Raw genomic sequence first — 9,348 nt, forward strand, 5'->3', positions numbered from 1 at the left:
TGCGTGGCCTTACCTAACTTGCCGAATTAAGGTTCCCAGGAGTGTGGAGGGAGGTCAGCTACGTACCAGTTTGATGTCTGCTTTGAGAAGTGCTCTAGGAAGAGTTGCTTTTATTTGACTTCAGCTTCTAATGAGCTTACCAGCGAAAGTTTAAAATGCAATTTGCTGCTTCCACTTCCTCACTCGGAAAATCTCTTCTGTGAGCAGCAATTGCATTGCTGCTGTTTGAGCAAGTGCGACCCACGCTGCTCCTGCCTTGCTCTGCTCCCCCAGTACAGACACTGCCGTTACGGGGATGGGTATCTGAGAAAAGAGCTCTTCTGTGACCGCTTATGGCTTTGTGAAGTGTAATGGTCTAGCTTGAAAATTTCTGAGAATTTGGGGCTTTATTTTGTTAAAAAAGGAATTCAAGTCATTCCCAGAACAGTGTTGGGGAAAGCCGCATTATTTTCTTCCCATTAAAAAACCCCCAAACTCCTCAAGCCATTTTTGCTTGAGGACTCCATCACTTACCATGATTTAGGATGTGTCTCTGTGTATATATACAAAATGTATATGTAATATAGTATTATATATATACATTCTTGTCGTTATAAACAGTACTTACATGCATGTCCATAAACATAAATAGATATATAGTTAAGTACTCTTTATAACAGAAAATTAGTCCAGGGTGACATAATAAGTAGAATTAAAGTATGTAACAACCGCATGTTAGTTTGAGCTTGTGGAGTCCTCTATGATCCTTTGGGATGGAGAGCACTGCCTGGGCCAAGGTCTCTAATGGCATTGGCATCCAATTACGCTAAGGCTGAATTTGCTCCATTAAGTGCTACGTATTTATTTAAGCTGTCATATATCAGCCTGCACATGAAAACAATAGAACTTGTGAAGATTGCCAGTTTGAAAAAGGGGGAAAAAAAAAAAAAAAAGAAAAAAGTTTTCAAATTTGCTTCCAAGTTGTTGGGATGAACCAGAAGCTTTCAGAGTGCTGATTTATTGCTCTCCACTAGTGGCTCACCAGGACCCCCTCTGCTTCTCCAAGATCAACAGCTTCATAGAAAGCGATACAAGGTGTATGGAACAAAGAGTGGAATAAATTACATTAGCAGTTAACTTTCTATACAGTTAATATATATCAATAAATATCTACCAAACTTTTGAGGCTTTGACCAGGAAGCCATGTAAAATAAACTGTAGTCCTCCTTTTTTTCCTTCCCTTTTTTTTTTTTTTAAAGTCAAAATAGATCTAACTGATGTTAACTGTTTCACAGCAGGGGTCTCGTTCTGGTTTCACACTGGTGTCACTGTTGATTTTGGAGGGGGGACGTGATCAGAATAAGGACTGTCACTCCTCCAGCCTTACAACAGGCTAATGGTGCTATGAGAACACTTGGCATTTCCATACTGTCCTGCTTTGCATCTTCAAAGCACCGGAGGGAGACAGATGAGCTCTTTGCCGTGGGGCTCATCTGAGGTAAATGAGATAATATGATCCCATGGAAGAAATGGGAAACCCAGGAGGGAATGAGAGAATTTGTTACTGGATATTTTTGCAAAAGCAACTGAGTGTGCAGTGTCAGAGCTGCTTGTTCCCAGCTTGATAGACCCAGGGAGGCAAGTCCCCAAGAGGTCCTTCCTTTTAGTCCTGCAGGGGTTGGTCTCTTCTCCCTGGTAACAGATGATAGAATGAGGGGGAATGGTTTGAAGTTGTGCCAGGGCAGGTTTAGGCTAGACATTAGGAAAAACTTTTCCACCGAAAGGGTTGTCAGGCTCTGGAATGGGCTGCCCAGGGAGGTGGTTGTGTCCCCATCCCTGGAGGTACTTAAAAGAAGGATAGATGAGGTGCTTAGGGACAGGGTTTAGTGGTGGGATGGCAGGGTTAGGTTAAAGGTTGGACTCAATGATCTTAAAGGTCTTTTCCAACCAAAGTGATTCTATGATTCTATTCTATGATTCTAAGTATATTCTTGATCTTTTTTTTTTCCCCAGCTGATCTTGAAAAACTCTAGTCTTTGCTGGTCAAACCCTTCCCAGTAATTTCTATGTTTGTAATATCTCTGGCCATGAAGCTTTGGCTTGCGTGGAGGTCTCCAAACTCATGAGACCAGGACACCACTGGCAGTTGGGCTCCTGGTCCCCAAGAGCTCCAGGGAAAAGATTTTCTCTGTGAGAACAGCAATGCAGATGGATGTAACCAGTTTTGCTCATTTTCCACCAAAGAAAGAGGAAAAGGGGTGAACAGAGTGAGGTGTTAGTCTGCGTCCAAGCAAAGGGTGTAGCAAGGGGTATTTTTTGGCTGAGGTTGCAAATACCTGTTAAAGAGGCAGGGAGCACCCCTCCCAGTGTCGGCTGAGGACCACCATCAGGGGAGAGAAGCAAGAGTGGAAAACTCTCAGATAGTGTTGAAAACCTCAAAGCAGTCAGCCCGCAGAGAGTTTACCGCTCAGAGACGTGCTAGGTAAAAATATGGCCAGACACTCTCAAAGAAGTTTCTAAATTGCATGAGGAACGATTTTATAGGAAAGAGGTGATAACATCCTGGATTTTCCTAATTTCTGCAAACACTTTTTCATTTAAACAAATGTCCTGATTGCTCAGCAAAACTCTCCAAGCTGTAATATTTGGGGTTTGCATTTTTTAACTTCCCTGAATGTTTTCCTTTTCCATGATTTTTGGTAACAACATGGAAAAGAGAATTAAGCAGTACTGAGAAGAGTGGGAAGAGAAAGAAATGAGGGACAGTGGAGAGAGACCTTTTCCCTGTTTTCAAGGGCAAAGCTAACCTCTGTTTTCCTAACACCTTCCCGTAGCAGCGGATGCAGATGGGGCATGGGGAGGGAGCTGTGGTCGCCAGCAGTGACGCTGTGCAGCACCCTTCAACTGGGCTGAACGAATACGTGGATCTCCATATGGGTGGTGTGCTTGCAAAAAGCCTAACGATTCCCTCTGTCCTTTTATACAAAGGTCAAGGAAAATAATTGTTACAAATCCTTGTAGCTCATCACACACATGTATGCCATGCTTTCTAGAAAAAATAAACTGTCTTAGAAAGGCAATGGAGAATTGAAGGTGTATTTAACGGGTGCAGTTTTCTTTTGCTTCTGTCCTTGTTTAAAATCATACTGCCATGGGCTCTGGGGCTTGCTTTAGGGCAGCAAGTAGCTTTTTCCCGGTTGTGCTTGGATGCGTGCAATAAATGTTATTGGTTTCACGGACAAACCTTATCTGCATCACCACTGAAATTATCATTTCATTAAAGTCATTGGCAAAAGTCCCACTGACTTTAAGATACCCCATAAATCCCAGTTGGCTGGGGACAGACCTGCCTTCCAAAACGTGCCGGGAAACACAAATATATTTTACTGATCGTAAATATTTTCTTGATATTCAAAATTAAGAAGTGCTTATCTAAAATGTATGGCTGGGACAGGTAGAATTTGGTTTGTCAGAACAAACTGTGGAAGCGTTTGGAGGAACGGGCAGTATCTGGAGCAAAGGAAAAGCGGGATCTGTGGAGATAATGTAGATAAATCAGTTCAGAATGCTTTTTTTTTTTTCCTAGAACAATGGAGCTGGAAGATTCTTGCACTCTGAAAATGTGATGTAGATAAATCAGTTCAGAATGGTTTTTTTTTTTTTTCCTAGAACAGTGGAGCTGGAAGATTCTTGCACTCTGAAAATGTGTTTGTTCTACTGAGTGAGAGATCAGTGGGAAGAATTTGTCAAAGCTATACGTGCCAGTCAAGGACCTAGGTTTCATGAAAACAAATGGGAACAAATTGTCATCTGTGTGTCTTGGGATAACCCCACCCAAACCAGTGCTGTCATGCAGGAATGAAAGTGCTCTTCCATAGGATGAAATAAAACTGTCCCAAAGGGGTGGGTTGTTTTTTTTTTTCTAAAAATCCAATGACTTCACTCATCCACACAAGTTGGATATAAATGTATGGCGATGCCCTGCAGAATACACCCGCACGTGCAACATGAAGTATAGTTGCTCTTAAGATTCATGATTTTCCAATCAGCTAAGTACGTCCTGCTTGGTACTGGGTGACCTTGCGGAGATATAACTACAGCATATGTTGCTGAGAAGTCACTCGCAGGAAAAATTGTGGCCTTGTATCTCCTCGGAAACAAATGCTGGAAACCACTCCTGCCAGCCCTTGAGTTTTTGAAGTGGACAGCATTATAGGATTAATTATTTAATACTTTTCCTGATTAGTGTATTTGTTATGAGTATTTCTGTTAGTGTTTCAAGGACTTAACTACAGTGTATCACAGTGTCACTCAAATATAATTAAGACTCTCTCACTGTAATTGCATAATTAAAAAGCTGTCTGTCTGCTGGTACAAACACTTTGGTCTCTGCTCTACAGCAGCTTATGCAACTCCTTGAAACTCTAGCCCTCCCTGAAATACTTGGGTAGAGCATGCGAACAGGTACATCCCTGGTACCCTGCCATGTCCCTTGAGCTAAGGGACTATCACAGAAGTCCCCTGCTCTTCCATCCTCAGCTGCCTTCTCCCCGCTGGTCCATGTCCCATGCTCTTCCCAAGCAGAGTGCAGGCAGGGCACCCCTTTGGGATTTGGGCAGGGCAGGCCCCCTCACCTTCAGTTTCCCCAGGGCCTTTTTGTCATGATGGTGTGACTATACAGGCATGAAGGAGGGGAGGGGGTGACTGAGCCTTCAATTTTTTTTTTTTTTAACCTTTTGGTGCTTAGAGTGAGAATTGCTCGGCTTCCCAAAGCAGATGTATGGGTGTCTGTAGGCTAATTCTGAAGTGGCTGCTGGCAGGAAGGGGTTAAATTCCTCTTTATTTGTAATGTGCTTTTGAAACAAAACTTCATGACCTGGCTTTTTCTTTTTTTTTTCAAGTGATTACACTTCGCCACATTATAAGGGAGCGAATGCATTTGTGTCTCAGGACTGCGCTCTACCAGATACTGACATGTTCAACATCTCCTGTGGCTTACCAAACACATCAAGGATGTGGACCTCCCTCTGTTTTCTCATTATGCCAAATAATGAAATGTGGAAATAATTCTAATCCTTTCTTCTGGTTGTGCTGTACCTCTGAAAATACGATAAACTCAATCCAATTAAAAGTCATTACCTCTACAAGGCTCAGTCTCTATCTATAACCTTTGTTTTATAATTCACTCTGTTATCTGTCTTCATTATAATTTGGTGGAATAGTCATCTTTTATTACAGCTTTCTGTTAGAGAGAGGCATGTGATTTCCAGTGCTACTTTGTGACACATCTCAGTTTAAAACTGTGAAGGTCTGCTAATGAGTAAAAAGAAGTTCAGTTACGCTGATTTATTACATTGAGATAAAGTTTCATTTGTGTTGATTACAACACTGTAGGTTTAAGTGATCGTTTTGATTTAAAAATGTTCTCTTGCAGCAATAGTTTTGCACTGTGTCACGGGCTGTTAAAGCACATTACCTTTTGTGTCTTACTCCAGCTGATACAGATTTAGTTAAATTTTGTTCCTGGGTAGTATTTTCTATATAGAAGTGGCTGATCCCACTAATTCACAGTTAACTGTCCTGTCCTTCGTTTTCTCCTAAGCACGTCGGCATCTTGCGCCATGTCAGTGTGAGAATCTGTGTCATGTTTGCCATTATGGCAATCGACCAACGAACAAAAGCTGGTTCCTCTAATCCATTTTCCTTCCTTAACAGGGACCAGTACTCAAGGCTCAAAATTTCAAGGCAGAATATTTTTTCCCTTGGGTCTGCTCCATGTAGAGAGTAGCGAGGACCTGTGAGCTGCCGTGGTTCCACTCAGTTGGAATATTTTGCCAAGATACAAATTTAAGCTCTTAGTTAGAGCATTGGCATGCTTTGGGCTTGCCTCCCAGCCAGTGTGGATCTCTACAGGCTCTTTGCTAGCTGGAGACCTGGCCCGCAGTATATAAAACCCTACAGCTGGCGTTTCCCTCTTCTCTTACCCCCCGCTCTGTGTAACCCAGAAAAGATTTTGAAAGTCAAATATATATTTATTCCATTGAGGAAACTTTATCAACCAGCACCAAAGTTTATTGGCACTAGCTGGTGATATAATGGGTAGTTTAAACCCTGCTAACTGCGAATAATTTTTCAGCCGTGTTTATGATTGCGGTAGACTCTAACAGACCAGAAGTACAGATAACATAAATATTTCTACTAGAGATGATTGTACTAGAACTATAAATAAAATTAGACTTAACTTGTAAATAAATTCAGTGCGTGCCAGCCAACATTTATAATTCTTCGTTGCTGCATGTAATACAGTAATTTATATGGGAAGTGCACAGGAACGCAAGCAGCCAAATTTTGCTTTTCAGTTCTGCAGGTGCAACTTCCCCTGACATCAAGGAGAGCGGCTCCCGTGCAAATGGAAGTAGAATTTGACCCGTAGTCTCTTAGTGCTGGACTCTAATTAAAAGCCAGCGTCTGGTCCACATCAGATGCTTTTGACTGTGTTACTCAATTAGACACGAATGACACTAGACAGAGCACCAAACGCTACTAGTTATTGTAGGGGCTGATAGTGAGAATTGCCAGAGCCGGTGGGCAGGTCCCTATGCAGTTACTATATTATAACTTTGCTGGTCTAGTACCAACACTTGGCAATGCCAAAATGATCCCCTCTCAAAGGCCTGATGCTCTTGAGTGTGTGTGTAACCTTGCTTCTTGCTCACCTGTGGATGGGTTTTTCCCAAGCGCTTGGTGCTCGCCCTACCCTCAGGAGCTCGCTTCTGCTCCCAGTATGAGCCTCTTGTTTCAGGGTTATTTTTTTCTGCAGCCACAATAATTTAAGAAGCAAAAGCTGCGTCCCATGCAAGGAAGTTTTTTAATTTGCCTTGTGAATTATCTGTGCTGTTGTTACTGATTTGCATCTTGCAACGAGCCCTTTGCGTGGGGCGCTCCAGCTGTGATCCAAAGTGAGTTCCCTTTCCTTTTCACACGGACACCGCAGGCCACGGTGCAGCACCGTGAGAAGTTGGTGATTTCCGTACCTCAGCCCCTAAGCGTGCTGTGCTCGGGCTGCCTTTTTTGCCTGCCTTTGTCCGCGCAGCTTTTCCTACAACTCCCTCTTCTGCCGGCGCCGCAGAAGGGTTTGCTCAGCGCTGCGATGCTGGGAGGCTTTACTGAGCCTGCCAATGCCCTCTGCAATCTGCAGTGACATGAGCACGAAGGAAAAGCCGAAATCTGGGCACCACATTTCCCTCTCATTTTGTTACATTAGCGTCAGCCTGAAGAATTTCAAGCGGCTTTGGCTGACTCCAGGAACAGGCACTGATCTCATTTATTCCTTGGTGGAAGTCTAAAGTAATTACTCTGGATTTAAGTCATGTAAGAGAAATCAGAATCTGGCCTTTGGGGCCACCACATGGGTGCTTTGGTCCCCCTTGCTGCTGTTGCGTGGTCCATGGCATGGTTTTCAGGGCTGGACCTTTTGAGGGTGATCAGGAGAGCTTTGGTTTTCTCATGCTTGTGTTGGTGTCAGGTAATAAGAGTATACAAAATACCCGTGCATTTGAAGGCTAATGCCTGTGAAACAATTTTTCCTTGGTAACTGAAGGAGTGATTCAAAACTGCTTCAAGAGCCGTGTTTATCTTTACACTTGCTTGTAATCTCTTTTGTTGTACTAGCAAACTTTCTATTTGTAAACCAGTTTTTCTCTCCCCTGTTAGTTTAATGGTTTTCACCTAGCTGGGCATTACTAGCTCAATTCTGTTTAGAATCTAATCTCATTTGATTGCGTCTGATGCTTTTTGCAATGGGGTCCTACCTGGGGCCCCCGGACTGTTACAATACAAATAATAATAAATAATTGTCATTAGAACAGTTCTGTGAACAGGGAGCGGCACAAACCAGTTTCAGGTACGTTAACTGATAAAATGTTCAAGTAGAGTAATGTAGCTCTTGGCTAGAGTCCCTTCTGTGTCTGGACATAGTAACCCAACCCCTGCATGTTTCTAAAGCTAAGAATCCTTCTCTGCTTCTCTTGAGGATGTAAAAGTGGCCCCCCCGAGCCATGCCTACCTGCTGCGGGACTGCCAGGTGGCTCCCATGTAGTTCATCACTGGCCACATGCTCCTTTTGAAGCTAACAGGTTTCCTTCTCTTAATTTTCTGCTTTTTCTGACCTCCTGTGTTCTAGACCGATGTGAATATATTTTGTAATCAATCAGTCCCTGCCTGTAACAGTTTTTTCTTTAATACTTGTTCAAACAGAAATTCAGATAAAGGTGTCTCATTTGTATGCAAGAGGAAACGCCTGCCTCCTTTTCAGATATCCCTGCAAATACTCCATGCTGATTTCCTCAGAAATAGAAATGCTAGGTCAAGCAAACATAAATGCTCTCCAGTCTCCATAAAGGATCCGATCCAGGGCTTTGTCGTACATTCAGGTCCACCCTCATCTTATGCAGAAGGGACTAATTTGCCCAATTCTTATGTGTCCCCCCAAAGCATTAATGTATCCTCACCAAAGGCTCGTATTGGGCATGGTCAACAGCGCTAGTGGACCTCAAAGCTCCTGACATGTGATGGACTTTTCCCATCGAACAGCGCTGGGTCCTTCTGATGTCTAGCCTTTGGGGCTAGGCCTCATCTTTCTCACCTCTGAGGAGTTCACAGAATCGCAAGGGTTGGAAGGGACCTTGGGAGATCATCTAGTCCAACCCCAAGTTGCAGGCATGAACCTGTGTGTATCTTCTCAATGCAAAGAGCCACTTCCACATTTATCTCAGCTCTTAGTTTATCCTACTTGGAAGATGATGGCATTAGAAACACTTCTAAGTAGGCTCTCTAGATGCTTTTGCTTCCAGCCTACCTCCTTCATCCGGAGTAATCAACCATCCAGCTTATGATTAAGTCACTGGTGGCCATGCGCATGACTTCAAGTGCAGAGAACTGGATTTATGTGCTAGAGAGTTAATCAGTCAATAGTGATTTGGGAATGTATATCCTCAGGCACAAACTGCCTGAAGAAAGGGAGAATGGATAGTCTGTATGGGTATATTTCTGTTTGTTTGGGGTGGCTTTGGGTCTGGAGATCTGAATGCAGACTTTATCCTTGGAGGGCTTTGTGTGAACTTGAAGACCCCCATGAAATGCTGATACATGTAATAGGCTGGTGCATCCCCTTGATGTGAGACACTATCGTGTGGCATTTCACCTGCAGAAAGGCATGGTTTCACTGAACCTGTGGCCCAGTGTGCTTTTGAAAACAGCATTCCTGTGCCTCACTAGCAACTGCAGCCAGTGGAAAGAGGTTGGGTTGTGTTCAGCAACCTCTGCCTCCCTCAGTCATTAGGGCCTCCTACCTAATTGCTCTTGCAGAGG

This window comes from Egretta garzetta, unplaced genomic scaffold (genome assembly GCF_000687185.1).
Source record: "Egretta garzetta isolate BGI_Z169 unplaced genomic scaffold, ASM68718v1 scaffold638, whole genome shotgun sequence".
Lineage (NCBI taxonomy): Eukaryota > Metazoa > Chordata > Aves > Pelecaniformes > Ardeidae > Egretta > Egretta garzetta.